This window comes from Corvus brachyrhynchos, unplaced genomic scaffold (assembly GCF_000691975.1).
Source record: "Corvus brachyrhynchos isolate BGI_N302 unplaced genomic scaffold, ASM69197v1 scaffold142, whole genome shotgun sequence".
In the NCBI taxonomy this organism is placed as follows: Eukaryota; Metazoa; Chordata; class Aves; order Passeriformes; family Corvidae; genus Corvus; species Corvus brachyrhynchos.
Window position 1 is genome coordinate 1,209,328 of NW_008237226.1, and position 22,591 is coordinate 1,231,918.

The window sequence follows — 22,591 nt, forward strand, 5'->3', positions numbered from 1 at the left end:
GAAAGACCCTCCTTAAACTGCCAGCTTTAAATTCAGCCATTTTCATTGCAAACTAAATGGTACAAGAATAAACTTGGCTACACAGGACTGGATGTTGCCATGATATGGTAGAAAAGGCTGTGGTACACTGCAGCTTCACTTCTGGCTGCACAGCATGGAGCAGAGTGCTTAGGGGGAAGTCTACCACCCTCTGAGCCACTGCTGAATCTACCCTTTGCTGCTTATGGGAAAACATCAGAATGCCTGAGATTCATCAGCTGGTTTGTAACATTACATCCTTTGACATGAACACAGCAGCAGCAGCAGCAAGCAATTGTGGGGAAAACCCTGCAGGTAAATGGCACAGCTGTATTGATTAAGACCCACTTAGACAGGAATTGAAAACATGTCACTTTTTATTAGCAGTGATTGAAAGCACAGATTTTTAAGACTGGGAGGAATCATTATGATTTGATAGTCTGATCTTCTATACAACATGGGTCAGAGGAGTGCCCTGGAAAAAGGCCAAAAGCCAGGTTTCTAGGGCATATTTTCTAGGAAAGAAAGTATAGCTCTATTTTTTAAAAAGTCATTGAAAGAAGAACCATTTCAGTCCTTCATAATGTATTCCAGTTGCTAATCACACTGAGCAGCACTGTACTCTACTACTCTTCCTAATATCTACCAATCAGTTCACAGACATTAAGAGTAAAACTTAACCAACTTTGAGCAACTTCAGTAGTGGTCTGCAGCTGTGCCCGTCACACTAGGTGCCTTTCACAGACAGTAGAGCAAATAGAAGCTTTAAGGCAGTGATTCATCTAACCTGTTTTAGACATCTCCTTTAGGCTGAGATGAATTGAGCTTTACAATCTACTGAGAGTATTGCTTAGATCTGTATTGACACACAGCTTCTAGACAGACTGGCTCAGGTACAGACATCTATATTTAGCCAGATGAATCCTACCATCATGCATGACTTCCTTCTGTTGAAGAGTTTGGTCTTTCTCAGTGAGATACTTTTGGACTATAAGCAAACTGTCTCTTAGCCCTACCCTCCTTAACAGGAATAAAGAGGGCTCCTTAGTATTTGACTTGTTTCCTAATACTAAAAATACTCTTACAGCCCTCAAATTTTCAGTTTCCTTCTTGGACTGTGAACATCAGAACTAGAGATCTGATCATATATCATGATGGTAAATATATCAGTAGTAGGAACAACAACATATGACTAGCTGTAGTAGGTCAGTCCCAAGGTCCATCTAGATAAATGTCCTGTGTTTGACAGACGTGTGCAGTGGATGACTCAGGGAAAGTTTAAAAAAGAAAAGAAGTGAGTGATATTTTCTGAACTCCTCTACCAGCCTCCAGCCTTATGACAAATACAGACACTTCTGTGCTCGGGAGTGCTCCATGAAAGCTACTTAACAAGATTTTGTCTCATTAGCATAAGCTTTTGGTCTCCATAATCATAGAATCATTGAAAAGTTTGGGTTGGAAGGGACCTTAAGGATCATGTAGTTCCAACACTCCTGTCCTGGCCAGGGACACCTTCCACTAGACCAGGTTGCTCAGACCGCCATCCAACTTGGCCTTGAACACTTCCACACATCCACAGCTTCTCCTGTCAACCTATTACAGTGTCTCACCACCCCCGCAAGTAAAGAATATCTTCCTAATATCTCATCCTAACCTACCCTCTTTAAAGTCACTATCCCTTGTCCTATCACTACATACCCTTGTAAAAAGTATTATTGTATGCCAATGAGTTTAGCAGTTTACATATGGAACATTTTAAAAAATAATCCTTTTTTGTTTTGTTTTGTTTTGAGTTTGCCATTCTCTTTTCCCATCCTTACTTGAGATCATCCTGTTTATCTTCATTAATGGTTTCTTGCTACAGCACTGAGCATCAGATCACCTGCTCCAAGCACCAAGATGTTTCTTAGAATTTCTGTTTCTGGAGGTGTGTTTTTTAATGTAGTAGCCTTTTCCCTGATATTTGCTTGTACTAAGTTGTTTAGTATTATGTACCAAAGCTGCAGCCTCAAGAGGAAGCACCAAATGACAGGAGCTGCTCTCTTCACATTCACTTTGGTGGAGGAGGGAAACTCCTTAGTGCTGTTTACAGTTTTGTAAACAGAAGTATAGTGAAGTGCTCTGTTAAAAATTGTTATGAATGACTGAAACCTTTCTAAGATATTCTTGCCCATTATTGTTTACCGTATTCTTCCTTCTCAGCTAAGACCCTGGGACCTCAAGAAGCAATTCAGAGGCTATAAGTAGCCTACAAAATTAAGCATAGTCTACAGTTTACATCAGGCTCAAACAAATCTGGTGTTACTGGTTTGTGTGCCTAGGTTTTTAACCAGGAACAGAGGGTGGCATGGCATAAACCCAGACTCCTGTGCAGCAGTGCTACCTGGCAGGCTAGGCTTAACTGGAGAAAACTTGCAGGAGCAACTGGAACCTATGAGTGGGAAGCTTATTCTGAAAATGGAGGTACCAGCCAGTGGAGATACAGTTACTTAAAAAACCCCACAGTGGAGTATCCAGAATTGGGAGTGTGCCAAGATGAGAACCCTGAACAGCCATGGCCCAAAATCACTGCTCTGTGGTTTTGTGTCTTTTGTGTTCTTTCTCTGACTTGCCTCAGTCAGATCACACAGAACAAATTTCTGAAAGAGAAAATAGGACTTTCAGCCTATGCAACATAGCCAAAAATAGTTAACTCTAAAATGTTATTTACAATTTTTATCTTCTTCCTCCTGGAGGTAGAAATGCTGCTGACATCCTCCATCGGAAAGATGCCTGCCAGAGGGTGGAATGCATGAAAAAGGATAATTCCCTGAATCATCCTATGAAGGCGGCCACACTATGGAGGAGGAACAGAGCGACCTCTTTGCTTCTTCCCTGTTTTACTCCATCTGCAGATGGATGTTGAACATAGGGAGTAGGAGGTAGAGGGGAGGCACATGGGGAGTTTTGTACCTCCCACTCATCACATTTGAAGACACCAGCCCACTCACCCAGGCTTGCCCTCTCTGCTTTAGGCTGCTCTTTCATATATTAAAGAAGACCAGGGAGCCATACTGAAACAGACATTCTACATTCAAGTTAAAACAGTTATTTTATAGTTTTATATTTTCAAACACATTGTGGCTCTCTCTGTGTGCAAAACCTAAGCACAAACCCTGAATCCTGCTCAAAGCCTTGGATGTGAGGGGTCAGTCTTTATATAGATCCCTCATAAAAGGCAATTTTTGTTGCCTGTGAAGATGAAAAGAAGGAAAGGTAAAGATTTCAGGATATTTGAGGTAGAAAGGGACATGCCTGGATCTGTGGAAGCAGTAACTGTGAGAAAGACATACCAGTCTTGTTGCATCCACTAAAAAAAATTTTTAATTGTCCACTGAAAAACTTCTATACAAAAAAAAAAAAATTGACTCACCCATGCTCAGGCAGCAGCTAGTATCTCTTACACTACCAGAAATAAGAAGGGTTTATAGTGATGAAGAAGTCAGCACACAGTTAAAGAAAAGAACCTGCCACCACCAGGCTTTCATTTTTACACCAGAAACAAAAGGACTTTCTTGGGTTAATCAGACAGCCACAAATTCTTATTGTCATATGTCCTTTCATGCACTAAAAGCTGCTATTAAAGTGCCCTCTGATTATATAATCTGCATATATCAATTGACTAAAGAGCACCTGTGCTTGTATATATGTACAGTAATAAAAAGAAGAAAAGGAGAACAAAAGGATAGAATGAATGCAAAGGTTTATCATTAAAAATTGATTTAGGATGTCAACAGAACAGATAAATAAAATTATATATGAGATGTGTCATTTCAGGTTTAGCAAGGATTTTGCAATCTAATTGTGTCAGTGATGTAAGAGATCAGTTTCTACTGACACCGATGTGCCCTGAAGATTGTGTGATTGTGGCCAAGGGTGACATTTTCCCTGGCTCTAGCTGCTCACAAACACAAATACAACTTAATCCACTGCATTTGAATTGCCACAGATATGTGAATCTATAGGATCTGAAGGATCTATATTTTTCTTAAAATATAGTAGCTCTGTGTCTGAGGAAAATTTTCTATTGCAACTGCAGCATCAAAAACCAAGACAAAAAATCCTGTGGAAGAGTAGGTCCATGGTGTAATTACTGCCCCAAGTCAGCTGGCTCCAGAGCAGTACAGAGTGAAATGCCTTGTGACAAAGAGCTCCTGACCTGACCAATAACTCAACATCCACTTTGCTTGATCTTTGTATCACCACTGAGAAAGAATAAAGCTTCATGTCTGCCTATGCAGGGTGAATATAAATTATCGCAGTATTTGCTATTGATACAGTAGCACAAACGTCAAGTCAAAGCTGAGCAGATCTGCATCTCTAAGGAATATGAGGTCATACACATGACTGACACAACTGCTTCTGCAGGATTTGCAATAGTATAAATAGGAAAATTGACTTTGAATCAAAATGATCTTATTAAATAAGCATTCGTGTCAATGGCATGGACAACACAATGTTTATTTTATCAGACATATCCACTTACTCCACTAGTTCAACAAAGCATTGTATATCGATTTGACAAAGATACTGTCAAATCATGTTGAGTGACTGCTTGTGGTACCAGTACAAATCTTAATTTATATTCTGGAACTGTGCCCTCTCTGCCATCTTGGATGTCCCTATAAAATCTTATAAGATGCATGAAAAAAATCTATTCCGCATTTTTCAGATTTATGACTCTCAAATGAAAGAAGGAACAGAAATAATCTTTCCATTTGTCAGCCTGTCACCTACATGGAACAGACAGAGCTGCTGCTGATTCAAGAAAATTCTATTACAGGTGCAAAATGGACATTTTCTTCACAATTTTTTTTATTAATTTAGCATAGAAATCTATGAAATCCTAGGGCAGTAGAATACTCATTTCATTTTATGAACAAAAAGACAAATAATAATTCACTTCAGGTTTTGACTTTGTTATTTTGTGCAGCTGAAAAGCTAGCAAATTCTCTTTAGTGCTCAAAGGTGCATATGCCTTGTTTGGGGAGAGGTAATATGCAAAGCTGTTCTTTCATTTCAGTCTTCCACTAAGGAGACAGCAGTGGGAGTCCCTACAAGCTCCCTTGGAATTATGAGGGAATGAGGATCACCCACTCCAGAAACCTTGCTCCCTGATCTCCTCAATCAGTTATGGAAAAGGACTCTCTCCAGAGCTGAGATAATTAAGAATGAGTTAGGTTTTTTTTACAGAGGAACATGTTGCTTAGGAAATACATGCAAGTGTGACATTTTATCAGTGTTACTTTGATGGTAATATGAAAAACTATCTGAAACATGAAATAAGAAACAAAATTTAAGTAAGAATGAAATCAATATAAACTAAAAACCTTAGAAAGAAGGGTAAAAGTGCTCACCTGACTCACCATATTGGGATGCAATATCCTTGTATTCCGTCCCAAAGGCTTCCACAGGAGACAGACGGGAACCTGGAGAGTGAAATTTGACAGGGAATGTACAAGGTGCAACAAGTGCTTTGCTGTGTGCTTCCCTTTCAACCACTCGCTCCCTGGGAGAAAGCAGCCATCTCATCCATGTACAGTTGTTCATCCTGAACCCCATTTAACAAAGGACTTGACCCCTGTTTCCTGCCCTGATCTAGTGTAGCCACACCCTACTCTACTGTTTGTTATTCACCTGAGTCCACAGAAACGAATTATTTTCCTCAGATTTGCATGGGTTCCTTTCTCCCCCTCCTCTCACGCTTTCCCCTCACATCCCACCTGTGTAACCTGAAGCCCCCTGTGACAGGAGGATGTGCTGCACCTTGCAAAGGGATGCCTTGCTACTCCCCACCTTTCTTCCTTCTCCCTGTCTTCTTCCTCTCCAAAGGATTGCAAGGGACAGAGAATTGGAAACTACTAAATACCATCAGGAAAGAGAATCAAAGTGCAAAATGTAACTAAACTGGGAAAACAAGTTGTTTCCAATCCCAGTAGTTAATGCCAACTGTTTTTACTAATTTGTTAATGCAGATGCAGCATCGTATGATTTTTAAAATAATGAAACTAATATTTGCAAGTTTCTTTCATTTAAGAAAAGAGGGAAGACTTGACATTACAAAATGAGCTTTATACCTGTGAGTCTGACCTGTCTGTGCAAGACTTCAGTGAGGATTTCAAATGAAAGAAAAATCATATTTAAACTATAAATGGGTAGTGAGTTAAAATGCAAAGTGAGATTACTGAACTAGACAAACCAAATATTTTGAGAAGATTAACTGATTTTTAAAGTGTAGAAGAACTACTCTGTCTGGATTTCAGCAAGGAATTTAGCATGATGCCACCTCAATAATATTTCTGTGTAGCGTAAAACAAAGTTCTGAGAGCTGATCTCTGGAAAAGCAAATTTTCCATTTTACTTCTTAAAGCAGACTGTGTTTCAAAAAGAGAGATCCTATAGAGCAAACAGATTCCAGCATGGAAACTTGATTTTTACCCTATTTTGAAAAGTTCTAGACTTTAGACAGTTATTTGCAATGACAAGATACTTAACACTGCTGGGATGGTATAAAAATCCTCTGTGTCCAGAATGTAGAAATGTTCTGCAGCTCATATATGTAATGACGTATTATAGACTGGAAAGAAAATTCTTTCATATTCTAATTCCTTACCAATAGAATATCTATTTTTTTCTTAGATTCAAAAGGATAAAAGTAACAGGAAAAAAAAAAAAGGAGAAAAAACTCCAGACCCTGCACTCTTTTGCTTCTGCCATGATGACATAAGTAAACCCCTAATTTTCTGAGAAAAGTTATTTTAAAGTTCTGAGACCGGAGCACTAGATAATTCACCATTTTTATTCTGAGACTACTATGTTTATCCTTTGGTTTTAGTGGAGTTGGCATGCTCATAAATCCCACCTTCCTCTGGCTGTTATTTCTGTCTGGTAAATTATTTTTTTATTCACAAGGCAATAAAAGGTCACTGGAAAGAGGAATATAATATTCACTCCCATAAAATAAAGTTAAAGAGTATTTAGCATTTATATCTTTCCAGGGCGGTAAACAAAATATGGTTTATTTGACTCAATGAAGAACTATGATACTGAAAGAGATAAATCTAATGACTTGTTTTAACAGAATAAGATAAATCTTTCAAGACAAATCTTCAATAATGCCATGTTTTTCCTGTGAAGGTCCACAATTATACATAGGTGCACATAGAAAGAGCAGCACTTTGGCTCTTACCTGCCAGAATTACTTATTAGATGCACGAGTAGATTTCTTAACCACTTCTGGAAGTAGAGAACACTTCTAAATTGTTACTGTATTAAATTATAAAAACCAAACATTGCTTAATAAAGTTTAGTACTAAATTTGAACATAAAATCACAGGAATAAAAGAGGTTTTCCATTTTTCATTAATCTCTGTTTTGACTGAGGCCTGGTTCCTGCAGTGTATTTTCGCGAAGTAAAGCAAATTAATTCCTTCTGAAAGGAAAATTTAATTCTACTTAGTAGGAAAAATTAATTCTCTAGCTTGGTTTAAAAAAATACATAACAGATAACCAGTAAATGTACCTAAGTGTATACTACAGACTAGATAGGCTAGAATTTTTTAGAACAAAATTGTATGTGAAAACACAGTGAAAGGATGCATAATAAAATACACTTTGCATTTTGCAACTGCAATATTCACTTCCATTTTCTTTTTTTCTGTGATTTCTTTATATGCACATTCTCTAAATGCAGCCCGGAAGAATGGGAGTTCTGCCAGAGAATCATTCTGGCCCCAGATAGTTCTTTAGCAAGGAGTAGAATTTTATATTCACAGCCCAGATTTTTCCTGGTTGAACTCATGTATTAATTGTGATCTCCAATGTGGACATCTAACAGATTAAAAAAAACACGAGTTATTCTGCCAATGGAGAGTTGAAACTAGGTTTTCTCCTACATGTGGACTCAGTTTCCGAGTTTAGAAAGGAAAGTGAAATAAAACATACTTCTGCATCTGCCCTGTGGCTTCTGATCAGTCTCAGCTTGTCCAGCTCTTTGCAAACCAGAGCTCACTTCATTTATCTACATTTAGCACAAGTAAAAGCAGTGGAAGCCCTCATTTCTCAAGAACTATTTATTCTTACATTTGCTGTCAAGCTGATGCCCCACCCTGGGAGTGGACTGTTGTAGGGGAAATCCTTAGTGGCAACAGCACCAGACAGTGTAAGGCCAGTCACCCAGCTGGGAGGGGGGAGGGTGGTGTGGGCATGTGTTATTTGCCCAGCATGCAGGAGTTGCACACCCACTCAGCATATTCCAGTAAGGCAGAATTTGATAGAAAATGCTCTTGATGGCCTAAAAATATTATCTTGCAAAGTTAAAAGTTCTGTTATCTGGGAAGCTTAGACTGAAATAACTGGCCCATGCTAACACATGGTAGACTTTTACATTTCAAGTTTTTACAGAAGCATTGCAGTGAAAAAGCCCCATAACTAGCTTTTTATATTTGGGGCAACAATTTCTTTATTCCTATTATTGTCCTCTGTAGTAACTGAAATATTTTTATTGAAAAGGAAGGAAAGAAGGAAAGAAGGAAAGAAGGAAAGAAAGCAAAGAAATCTGCTGATAGGAGGAAGAAAAATATAGAAGGAAAGGAAAGGAATGAAAAAAAGAGAAAATGTTTTGAGGGAAATTATGGCAACTGCAATTTATGTCTGACAAAGAACTGGAGTTTTATAGGACTTGAAACTGTAAGTTCTTACTGATGAGAAAGAACTTGAAATAGAGGTATTATCAATAGCTTTGCATAAATGATTCACATTTCCAATCAAAGGCTCTCAAAGTATTTCAGTTCTGGGAGGTGGGAAAATGGAAAAGGGAAAATAAGAAGTCCTGTTACCTAAAGCTAGGAATCTAAACAGAACTGATTGTGTTTTCCCTTACTGAGGAATTTCCAGCATCCCCATTGGAGTTAAGGCACTCAACATCTACAACCCAAGTTCCTAAATTCAAGCAGACTATCATGTTGTTTCTTTCTGGTAAATAAGCCTTAATCCTTAGATAGTTTTCGTCTCAATCAGTGATACACTAGGCATGTCTGCTTTGAAAAGAGACTGACACATTCAGCAGAACCAAGCTGTACTTCCAGCGCTCTTCTAACCATTGAAAACAATACTTTCAGAGATCTTCCACTCTATTCCCTGCCTCAAGGCATGAGCACCTATACCTAGATCATCTCTAGCAGATGATCTAATTGCTACATCTTGCTAATGGTGTCTTAGTAATGTGAAGAATGTGGGCAAACTACCAAAAAACCAAACAGGAAATAAGAAAAATGCTCACCCTTTGGACACTATCATTTTGATAATCAAGTTTCTTGCACAGACTAGCATTTCCATACTATTCCATTAATTACATACTAGAACTATTTTCAAGTGTAATACAAGCACAATTTGGTCAAATTTGAAATAGTTCTTTATCAATCCCATGTACTCACACTCAAAATCTCAAAACTAATTCTTCCCTTGCTCAGCTGCCCCATTGTGCATTTGGGGAATATGTTTGCTCTTATATGAGGATCTAAACATCCCATTTTTCCAGAAGAAAAAACTTCCTCTAGTTGCCCGCTTGAAAATCCACATCTCCACTAAGCATTTGGTTTCTGGCTATTTCTCCTTTTCAGTCAAGGACCACCCTTGATGGGTGATGCTGGAAGCTGCCCAAATGCTGTTGTATCTGGTAGAAAGATATTTCCAGAACAAGATCTCAAAGAGTGATTGAGGCTTGATGGAACTTTTCCTTCCTTTCTATCTTAGTATTGAAAATCAAGTATAATCACTATTTATCCTTCCACCTGAACAGCTCCCTGCCTTGGGCTTCTCAAGTGGCACCATGTAACTTCATAACTCCCATAAATCAGGTAATCCTGTGTATTCAGTCCTAGAGGTGCCATGAACTCATTTTTTAACCCAACAAGATTTATCGGGTGGTGATTTTTCATGCCTTCTGGTGCCTCAAGACAGTGGATATTTATATTTTTCCTCCCAACTTATTCTCTAGCATTTCAAAGCAATGACTGTATATCACAGTTTGTGTTCTAAAAGTATCACCTCATGACGAACTCCCTACGCATTGATACGCACAGGATCTAAGAGTTCTGCCATTTTTTTCCATGGCTGATTGTGCTGCAGGTTTTTACAACCAGAGAACAGATATTTCTCGTACAGTGTGTTTCACGCTGCTCTTTTGAAAGACCTTGTGATGTACCAGTATAATGGATCTCCCCACTTTGATGTTTGTGAAAACTGGCAAGCTACAGGTTGTATATTATGCCCTGCATGACAATCTGTTACTAAATTTTGTCACCAATTTTTCAGGAGACTATTAAGAAGACAAATCACCGTAAATAGGATATTGCAGGGAGTTTCTCTCTTAATACTAAAGTGTCCTGATACTCCAATGATTGAAGATGGAATGATTGTCATCTTTGACAGGGAAACTAAATCTGTGGTAGGAATCAGTAATACTACAATTTTACAGATGTAGAACTGTCAGCTGAACTTTCCTATGCTCCTTCTGAAACAGTGAGAATTGAAGGTTTCTGAAAAGCTAAACATCCAAGGCTAAATAAACAGTAGGAAAACTGCACATTGAGTCAGGCTTAAACTGCCTACTCTGGAACAAAGCTCATGCCATAAAGCCTGGCAAGGAAATAAAACACACTGGAGCAATGAAGCACAAAAATGGTCTAGATCAAATTTTTCTATATTACTCTCAGTAACAAGATTTTTTTATTAACATATCTAATGAAAGATTGCCTGTTCTGTCTTCTGCTGTATTTGGTAGCCTGGTCTCTGTGTCTTTTTGGCTAGACTTGTAAGCAGAGCTGACTGCAGCCACGAACATCCCACTGCAGTCACATATCCACTAATTGTCAGCTCAATGGTTCGCAAAGACAGGTCTCTTCATTATAAACATGCCACTGCAATACAAATATTACTGGGTGCCATCATTATTAATTTCATTATACCAGAATGTTAATAATATTTGTATTTATTAATTTATGCTTTACCGTGTCAGTGTTTTGTTTCTAGGTGTTTCTGTGAGACATTTTACGTTTAGACGTTCCCTGACTACATTTGTCTGTACTCCTACTGTTGTCTCCAGGCAAGCTCTTGCCCTACTATATGTAACATCACCTAAGATCACATATGTGTGCTCCTTAATGATGTGAAGCAAAGCCCTATTAGAGTTTCTCATTATGTGGTATTTGAAAACTAGGGCCTAGAAGTGAATAAAGCACAGAAAAAAAGCCACCTGGATTTTAAAAGCAGTATGACTAAAGCATGACAGTTAGTGCCTGAGAGCTTATTAAAGTTGCAGAGACTGCTTTGATCTGCATTGTACTTTAACAATAAAGGTAAGATTGCTACAATTAATCTTGGGTTTGGGGGTGTGGTTACAAAGGAAGAATCTGAATCACTCCTTCAAGATCCACAGGACTAGAAGAAAAGCTGACACTTGGAGGAAAACAAATCGTTTACATGGGAGGCGTCTCAGACTGTTTTGAAGTTCAGGGTTAGGACTGATTTGGGGTCATGGTCACAGAAACATGATGATTTATACAGCTTGATGCTCAAATCAGTTGCAGTTTGGGAACAATTTCTGTTCCCATTAACTGTGTCTTGATAATGGTTAGCACTAGTAAGGGTTCTGATTAGATTTACAAAATGTAGATGATAAATTATTACTTTTGCCACATGATCTTGGAAGAACGAGGATGCAGAAAAAGGACTGGGCCAGAGCAAGAAGTACTTTTTTTATCCTTTGCTTCTATTAGCTCTAAAGATGAAGTCTGATTAGTGCCATAGACACCAGGAACTGACTTTTGTCTTATTATTACTGTATGAAATTTAACACCTGAAAAACAGGCTGACAATTGATGTGAAATGGAAAACCAGTTATGTTTCATTTTGGCCAGGGGAAAGGTGTCTAAACTACTATTAAGGATTATTGTTAACAGTAGGATAAAGGCTGGCAAAAACATATTAGAGAGAGCAGTGCCTAAAGTGCTTGGTTTATTTCTCTACCTTGCCAAATCCATGGCCTAGTCAGTGAAGCCATCCCAGCTTGCAATTTTCCATCAGTCATTTCCATAGCTGGAAAAGAGTATTTATGATCCACAACGAGAACCCTCAGGTACTGATCAATACAATCAACATGTGCTGGGCCTCTGCCTGCCTGTGATCTAACTCCACTTGGCCTCTGTTACCTATATCAGAATAGATGGAATAGAAACCATTCCACAATTTTCTTGTAAGTCCTCAACTAGGTCTGTGTGCAGTATCAATATCAACAATGGTATCCAGCCACTTATCTACCACTTAACGCTAAACTGAAGTCCTCTTTTGTGGAAAGATAGAATCCATACTGTGCCTCAGTCAGATTGGCCTTCATGTGGCCCAACAGCCACAAGCCATCCACTGTCTTTTCAGTGTTGTGCCTAATCATAAACTTGAGAAGGGATTCATGCCTGAGGCTCCTGCACAGACCTTCTGGGAAGGGCCTCTTCAAAGCCATTGGTGGCATTGTCTCTAGTGGGCCTGGAGTGCAAGCAGCTTGAACTGCAGCCTGCTGACCCTTGGTACAGAATAAATTAATGACAAACTGTAAAAAGCCTGCAAGAATAAGGAAGATTGTTAGGTTTACATGGGCAGGTAGTGATAAGACAAAAGGAACAGTTTTAAACTAGATTTAGATTAGATATTAGCAGGAGATTCTTTACTCAGAGGGTGGTGAGGCACTGGAAGAGGTTGCCCTGAGAAGTGTGGGTGCCCCATCCCTCGAAGTGTTCAAGGACAGGTTGGATGGGGTTCTGAGCAGCCTGACCTAGTGGGTGGCATCCCTGCCCATGGCAGGAGTGTTGGAACTAAATGATCTTTAACATCCCTTCCTACCCAAACCATTCTATGACTCTATGACTCTATGATTTGCATACTCCACATACTCTAAACTAACTCCAGCTCCAACGATTTTTCATTACTACCCTATCTTTAGCTTTATAGCAAAACCCCACCCTCAACAGGCACATAAAATTGTGTCCCAGCCCTCATCCTCACTGTAGAAGGTAAGTTGAATCCAAACATTAAGCAAATCTAACAAACTTACAACCCTATCCACAACCCTACAGATACTGCTACACCAGCAGCACTCACAAAGCTCTTAAACCAACATGGACAAGGTCTCAGAGGATTAAGATGTAAAACTATTAACCCAGGCCTCAGTCCCACTCTCAACCCTAATTCAGACTATAACCTTGAGTCTAATCCTTCTTGCCCCTTGCTCATTCCAGTTTTGTCCTAGGCTTGTACAACATAGAAATTTGAACAGTAGGTCTATCACTTCAGCCTTTCCCATACACAACAATGTACCAAGAAGAAATTACTTATTAATCTTTTGTCATAAATCAATTTCAATTCAATTGTTGCTGAAAGCCCCAATACCTGGCTTGGTTAAACTAAAATCAATAAATCAATGTATTTCATATGCTGAATTTTGAAGACTAAAACTAAAAGCAAACTTTCATCCCTTGGGGTTTTAATGAAGAGTAAACCAAGACACTAACATATATAAAGTGATCTGTTTCAAAAGTTTAAGATATTCTACAAAGAACATTTATTCTTCTTAATGCTCAGTTGTTTTGGAAACTTATAAAAGAAATTCTTCCAAGAAATACCAGATTTAAATTAAAAAAGACTATTATATTGCCTCTCAAAAACATGAATACACTAAAGTTAGGACCCTGAAAAACAACAAAACTGAAGCAACCTGTAAAATAGAAAGCTATTGGAGAGAAGATGTGCAACAGTTAGCAGGATTGCCTGAAACAGAGGGCTGCAGTGAGAATTTATGATTTAAAAATTTACAGTAGTTCAGTCTGAACAAATTTTAACCATGTAGGCTTCTCCCTCTGAAGGGAAGCCACAGAAACTGTCAATGTCTCTCAAGAGAGGAACAGCCCATATTTTATGGCTGTCAGTTGAAAATTTCCTTCCTAAAGTTTTTCAAGTATACACGTAGGAAATGGGAAGAAGGATTCTTGGGAAATATCTAAAAAAACCCAGTTAAGATTTGGATGCTGCATACTAATTTCACATGTCCTATGGATGTATAAGTTAATAGATGATACCAGAGAATGTAATATAGATTATGTTAATAGGTTATGGATTATGCTAACAGAGTGAGTGCTCGTGGGCTCTATAGAATAGGATAGAAAATTCCTTCCTTTTGTAAAAATTTTTGTCTATAGCAAGCACAGTACTGTTTGCTCAGTTAGAGAATTAGGAAAGAATTTAGAAGATCTTGCCTATAGTTTCCAGTATGAATAATAATGACAAAATCTCAAAAGGTGACAAAGCACATTTAGGCTCAGCCCTGATACCTGTCTTGATGAAAAACTAAACCGTATCACCTTCTTGCCCTCAACACCAAAAGAGAGGGTGACATGTCAGCAGTGGTGACACTCCAGCTCAGCTGCAGGGCTGGGAAAAGCACTCCGCTTTGCCCAGTCAGAGGTGCTGGAGCTGTAGCCCACCCTGCCAATGGGGTTGCCAGGGTTACCACAAGGATCCTGAGTGTGGAAATTCAGGATTGTAATAGAGAAGCTTTGCTTCACTAAACAAAAAAAATAGAGAGAGATGGTTAAATACTAGAGGATTGCTGCAGAAATAAATAAAACTGAAGAAAATGTTAGCAACTATATACAGGTAAAATGCCAGGGCTGGCAAAATGATTGCTAAATCCTGAACTACGTGTTAATTTTAAAAAGTGGAAATTTTTTGCACAATTACAGTAACATTTCTGTCTCTGCTATACCCTTTACCACTCTCACGGTATGCTCACATTTATCCTAGCTGTGTCACCAGGAGACAGATGTACCTTGTGCAGGATAAGATGAAGCCTCAGCTCCAGCCACCTGTGCTGGTTCAGCACAACTCCTCCTGCATTTGGCTGCAATGAGCGTCATCCAGGAATTCCTTAACTGAGCTACAGGTTAATTCAATGTTTAATTGTAAGGCAGCAACTGAATCAGGACAGCTGCTGTGCATTGTCCCTTTTTGGCACAGCAGGTCTGTGTGAGACAGAGTAGCCAGGGCTGAAGACCAGAGCACAGGCACAAAGCCATGCTGCTAAATGTGCCAGGGGCAAATGAGCAGCCCTGGATAAGCACAGCAAGAGTTTGGTTAATTTTATTACAAAAAACCTCATTATTACAAAATTATTACTCAGCTTGTACCTGAGTACAGAATTGAGCTCCTGGTATAAACACAGCCTTAAAATATTGGTTCAGAAACTACCAGTGGTTGCTGTGAAATGCACTAACACTTCAAAAACCTCCTAAAATTTTGAGAAAATTCCATCAGAAACGTAAAACTGCTCATGCATTTCATCATTTTGTCTTGTTTAGGTTTTTTCCCATATTTTTCTGCTTCTATATTATGGTCTGCCATTGAGGAAATTGCCTTGTTCTTGCCTTATTTAATTTAATTTAATTTATTTTTGACATGGTAACACATAAATTTTCATTATACCCATGCAAAATCTTATGTTATCAGGATAAGATCAGGAAGAGGTGACTTATGTAATAAAAGAGTTCAAGAGAAAACTTAAGAGTAATGTCCCATCACTTATATAATTTTTTGCAATACAATATCATACTGAGAAAATACTTTGAACAACATTTACACTTTTTTTTGAGGAATTGCATTTTGTATCTAAAGTTCAACATCCAGTAAAAAATAAAATTAAGAACACAAATATAAGAATGAAAAGAATAATTAGTAAATCCAAAAGGGCAATTTACCTAGTGAAAATATAATTTTCTGACCTCAGCTATTTAGGCTTGCATCTTTATTTCTTGTGCAGGTTGTCAAGCAGTATAATTTAACTAGAAAATGGTGTTTCATTTGCTTCAAGTTCAGCCCACATCGTGAAGAATTCCACAAAGAAGCAAGAATGCTCATTGTGGCTACTTCTGCTTTTGCCAGTTTATATTGGTGAATATTCAGTAATTTTAGGAGATGAGGGAAAGTGACACAAGCAAGAGGCCCAGGATACTTCTATTCATAGGTCATAAATCCGTGTAAATGAGTAATCTGTTCATTATCTGCAGCAGTGATTGGTTTGAACACAGCAATCCCTTCATTTGGAGTGATGAGTCTTGTTTCCCCTGGACACTTACAGAGGGGTTTGGCCTTTAGTGGTTATTTAGGCACCTAAGTGTCCATTTCTGTATTTCTTAATGCTTGGCTATCTCACAGGAGGAACTGTGAAAGTCCTGGGCTTCTGGAGGTTGTACTCAAAACAGAAAATGTTGCATTCTTTTTTTCCTTTGGACACATTCTTCAAGCTGTTGTGTGCAATGGGGAGTGCAGGCCCTGACTCCTCCTTCACCGTAGGAAAGGTGTGATCCCTCCACAGCCTCTGCTTGGCACGCTCTAAGAGTACCTTCTTCTGCTGCTTTTCTCAGGAGATTTTAAGCTTCTTTTTACTCTTTCCACATCTCCAACTGGAGGAGATTCAAACTGGAAGAGAATGTGGACAGGAGACAAAATACAGCATATGGTGCATCAAAATCCCATGGCAGGAGCCCTTTTATGACACAGACAGGTTTGGGTTTTCATTGTGGTATAAAGCTGAAGAAGAAGCTGACAAAGATGAGAAAAAAATCCCCCAGAAAGTATAGAATATGTAGGGGGGAAAAAAAGTAGCCAGATTAATTGTCGTTTGTACTAATAGTGTGAAAGTCTATCTTCAAAATATTCAATGTATACATGGATTTATTCAGAATTTTTCTGTCTTTCTATCCATCACCAGATTTCTGCAACTTTGAATTGCTGGACCAGATAACTGAATTAAAAATATATATATGTTTAAGTGTTTAGCAGTAACAAATGGATATAATATAATTTCAGTAATACAATTACCACGATTCTGGGGGTTTCACAAAATTAAAGGGATTAAATGTCTCTCTAAAGGTTTATAGTTTGATGTGAATCTATAACTCAAAAAGCCTGCCTGCAATTCAGCTGCCTAAGAAATATATATTTAAGATACACACAGAGCTTTTGATCTAAGTGAGAAACGTGAAGAAAGAAGTTGTCATGTTAAAAATTTGAGGGTACATTGAGGCTGACTTTTTGGATTTTTTATTTTTAAGATAAGTTTAGAGGCAACTAAAAGGATTTTTCCACCTTATCTAAACTAAATGAGAGGACAAAGGCAGGACTGTCCAGAGAACAAACGATGACCTATGAGATTAAAAAGAAGTCTCTTTGTTGCAATTTTATCATCACTTGTAAGTGACAAAGTGCCAAAAGACAGGTTTGTGGCAGCAGCAATATATTTTCTTCAGGGCAGGAAAATCATCAACAAGGTGTCTGTATATGTGTAGCACTGCTTGAATATGAAAGCAATTTTCTGAAGCCCTGTGGCTTAATTCTATTGTTTTCATCAGGAACGAATATTCTGGATCACAATCTTCAGCAACTGATAATACTGGACACAGTGTGAAAAATGGATGAGCAAGTTCCTCAGATGACTGTTGGACAGGGCTCTGATACCACTGACAGCAATATTTGCATTTATCTAAGAGGAGATTAAATGCTAACAAGGTTTCAGTACATTTATCTGCCTGCCTTCTGTGTATGGTTCCCATTAAACTCAAGGGGGAAAGAAAATATGTAAAGGGAATAAAATATAGAGAAAAAAGAAAAAAAGCATGCTGCATGTAGAGAACTACTATAATCTTCCTTTTTCTAAAATACATTTATTCTAGAAAAATATCAACTAGTGATGCAGAAATACAAGCAGTGATACAACTGCTCAATCAAAGTATAGGTAATGTGAGATAATAAAAATTATTGCACATTCTACCTCTAATGTACTAATACACCTTCAAGAAAACCTAATTATGTATCCAATATTCATTCTTAATATCTTTTGAAAAATGCCCCAGACATATGAGAACCAGTTCTTCTGCAGCAGAATCATATCCCCCAGCAACTGATGGCAACATAATTTAAAAGCTTCTTTAATTATTCATTTCCTTCCAGCCTAGCCGGCACCTTCATTATCTTCCCATTTCAGAGCATCCTCCTACTTGGAGCAAAGACCATGCATGGGAACAAGTTCTATAGACAAAATCAAGGGATTCTCTTTTCATTGCCAAATCAAGATAGTTGATGACTTCTCCATCCACTCAAAATCCACACAAAAACCCACTGTATTTGTTCCAGTTATGGAACTGAATGACTGCTTTTTGTAAAAAAATTTCCACATTTTCTACATTTTTACACTGCCTTGAAAATTATTTCAAAGCAGTGTCAAGTATTTTCATTTGATTCTACTCCTCCTGAAATCAAAGGAAAAAACCTATCTTAGATAGGAATGAGATTGCAGACTGAAAGCATTTGACTTCATGTAAAAATTCTAGATTCTGATCCTGATTCAGGAAAGAATATAATCTAGGTACAGGCTTTACTTTACACATGTAAGCAGTCTCATTTCAGACACAGCAAGATTCAAGCAGATGGAGGTAAACATAGGCAAAATTGTCTGTTCCATTCTCCCCATGTTTAAACAAAGGCACATATTCCCAACATTTCAAAGCCCATTTGGACACCTTAATATCTCTCAGAAGCTAAGCAGTACTTCGGAGCTGTTAAGCCATGTTTCTCCAGCAAAAAAAAAAAGCTGTAACAAAATGGTATTTTAATGAAGGTATGTGATTAATTTGATAAGAAAAATATTAATATTTTGTATTTAAATGTATTGAGTCTTGATTTTGATTCTTTGAATTTTTTTTCACTAAAAAATACCTTTATATGAATTTTAAAGAGACTGTCCAGTTAGTGCAAAAATTAAGACAGCAAAATAACACTGGGAAAATAGTTTTTGGAAATATTGATTTGTTTATTTACAAACAGAAACACAGAAAGGTTCATTAGCTCTCTGCTGCAGGAGTAATGTAGTTCTGCTGAAGACATATTAGTAATTTGTTATGAAGTTCATAAAGATGGTTCCCTAGGGCCAAAGCACTGCCCATCCACAACATTCAAGGGAAGCTAGCAGTGCTTAGTCAAGGACAGCCTCTGCCCATAGCTTTATTTATTTCTGCTTTTCTGGGGCAACAAAATTTTACAGTTACCACTGGACATGATACCCAAAATGATAACAAGTGTATGGGTATGCATATGCTGTTACCTACCTCTCCAGCTGACAGAGGACTTTCCAAGCTGCAATGAAGCACCAAGGGCTGTCTGGTTACAGGACCCACACTTTACAAGGTCCTGTAGTGGGACTCTGTGTTGGTTACACTAGGAAGTATTTTTTGCGTAACCTCCAGGAAAAATGCAAAGACAGCAATCTGTCTTTAACACCCACTCTGATAAGCTGTGAATAATACATGTCTGAATACAACTATCACAAGGGAGGCTGCTATTTAGGATAAATATAATAGCAGGCACTGACTACATGGTGGACCATCAGGACAAAGGGGAACTATTGGTGTTAAACCTACCAGCCTAACTAGGGAAAAGAATGTTCTTTATACCTAGGGTATGAAAAGGGAATCATGAGTACATTTCTATCTAATTCCTTTCAATGACAGTTATTTTTGACACTTTTTCCTACAACATTGAATTTCAGAACACATTTAAATAGACATTTTGCATGTGTATTATTTCTGTACATATAAAACTGATATAAAACCAGTATCGTGAATGTCTGTGGTGCCTGCTATTGTCTATTTGAAAACTGAATTGAATTCACCATTGAATGACTTCATCTCACAGCTGTAAAGATAATTTTTGTTTCTTAAAGGAAAATTGTAAAAGTATGTACTAATAGATAATTCTTGTTTTTAAATAAAAATTGTAAAAGTATACACTATTATACTATAAGATAATATTAAAAGTGTTTTGTCATGGATTTCAATGCAATATCACCAGCACCAGATCCTCTACTTTGATTTCTTCAATTTCTTCAAAATTTCCTCTCTCCATGTAAAAACACAGCTAGTCACAACACAAGCCCATTACTGGATTGTGGAGGCCAGTCTGATTAGGGCATGGGACTCTGGGAGGGAGCTCCAGAAAGATCAGACTATCAGCAAGAAAAATAAGTCTATTATTTACCAAGTTATTGACGTTCTGTCTCTTCATTCAACTACTTCTAACACTGCACATGAGAACTACAGTCACGAAAATATACTGTATCAGGAATGGCACACAAGATCTATGAACAATTTGTCCCTCCTGTCATTGCCAGAACAAGCCTCACTGCAGATCAGAAATGAAGCAAAACAAAAGAATAACCTTAAAAAACTTTGAGCAGCAGATACTCCATTCAAACAACCCATATATCAAGGGCTAAATTTACAAAGTTCAAATTTGGGCAAAAAAAAAGTGTGTAACTTGCAAAGTTCAAATCGTATAACACAGTATTTCTATGAAATAGTACAATGCATACATACGTTAGTGAGGCATTTCTGAGTGTATGCATGCCATTTCTCAGTTAAGGTACAGGTATTTGTAGTTTATCCTCCACTTGATACAGCTAGACATGGAAATCACATAGGTATTTTGTTCAATGAAAACGTAATAAGTAATTTCACTATTTATTTCATAAAAATTATTTCATTATTTCATAAAGAATTATTTCAATTCTTACAGGTTAAAAGAGCAACTAAGAAATGATAACACTGGATTGCTTTCTATGAACAGTATTTCTACAGTATTTGGGATACATGAAATAGATAGTCATGCAATGATCTCTGGACCATCAGTCATATAATTCCTTTCCTACATTCATCAAGCTCCATCTGAAAATCTAGGTGTCTCATGTCCACAGCCCACTGTGCTAGTTTTGGCTGAGGTAGAATTAATTTTCTCCACAGTGGCTGGTACGGGGCTGTGTTTTGGATTTGTGCTGAACACAGGGTTGATAACAGAGACATGTTTTTGTTGTTGCTGATCTGGGCTTACACAGAGCCAAGGCCTTTTCTGCTTTTCATACTGCCACAAAGGCAGTGGAGCTGGGGGTGCGTGTGAGGCTGGGAGGAGACACAGCTGGGACAGGTGACCCAAAGTGACCAAAGAGATATTCCAGACCCTATGGCATTATGCTCATTATATTGAATGCAGGGAAGAAGGAGGAATGGGGGGATGTTTGGAGTGATGGCATTTGTCTTCACAAGTAACTGTTACATGTGATGGGGCCGGGCTCTCCGGGGGATGGCTGAACACCTGCCTGCCCATGGCAAGCAGCAAATTAAATCCTTGTTTTGTTTTGCTTGCATGCACAGCTTTTGCTTTCCCTATTAAACTGTCTTTATCTCGACCCATGAGTTTTCTTGTTTTTAGTCTTCTGATTCTCTCCCCAATCTCACTGGTGGGGGAGAGAGCCAGTGGCTGCATGGGGCTTGGCTGCTGGCTGGGGTTAAACCAAAATAGCCACACACAATATTTTTACGAGCTCTCTCTCTTAAAGGTTGCAATATTTCTTTATATTCTAGCCTAAATTTATTTATTCATGTTTACTCATCTGTGTTCATTTGAGTCAACAATGCCCTTGAGTTTAAGCAATTCTCAATTCCTTTTGTCCCCCTCCCTGATGTGATTAAAGCAATCACATCCTCTTCCAGCTTACTTTTTGCAAGGCTAATAAAACCCTGCTGTAATCTCTAGCTCCTTGAACATCCAGGAAACTTTTCTTTGCAATTGTTTCAACCTGATCTCAGCTTTATTGCATATAAGTGAGAAGAATTTGACCAGTACTCCTGATGAGATCTCAGTAAGGCCTTATAAAATGGCATTCACGTTTCCTTCTCTCTTAGAAACATTTCATTTGATATATCCTAAGACTGTTTACTTTTCACAGTCCTGGATCCAGCCAGCTTCGGCTATCCTTTGGCCAGCTAAGACTGTGTCCACATTGCCTAAAGCACCTTCTACAGGCAACAGCAGAGGTCACAGCTACAAATGATGCTAAATGACTCCTGCCCACACTGCTTGGGACATGCAGTCCTTTTCTAGTGAGCACCATCTGTGTCTAAATTGCACAGCACATGATCTGGGTCCCCTGTGGTGTCTGCATGATACTCCTGCGGCCCTACAAATTAATACTGACTCTCTTGTGGTTTTCCAGTTAAAGCACCCAAAATAAAATGGAAACGGAGTATGCCAGAATAATGCCAGACCAAGGACATGCTTTGGATGTGGGTGATATATGAGAGGTACCAGGTTTGCTTAAACAGGTTTGGATCACTACACACGGGAAGGAATTAATGGTGAGGTCCAAGATACATGCAGAGCAGCTGATCAGGACAAGAGCAAGTTATGAGAATTCCGTCATTTCACCAGCACACTCGTGTACTCCTTTTTTCCTCTGTTATTCCCAAAAGATTGTGATCCCTCTCTTGACAGAAAATGTTCCTATTGCTCTCTGTTGACAAGACTAATGCACATTACTTTCAAGTTTTCCTTATAATTAATAAAAAAATATTTCAATCTTCTTTTGATTATTTTCTGTAGCTAT

At 38.2% G+C, this 22,591-nt stretch overlaps 1 protein-coding gene across 1 annotated transcript in view; it reads left to right on the forward strand.

Annotated features, from left to right (window-relative positions):
- FAM188A (family with sequence similarity 188 member A) overlaps positions 1-22,591 on the forward strand; it is a 175,537-nt gene that overhangs the window by 78,640 nt on the left and 74,306 nt on the right. The gene's annotated exons all lie outside the window — the stretch shown is intronic.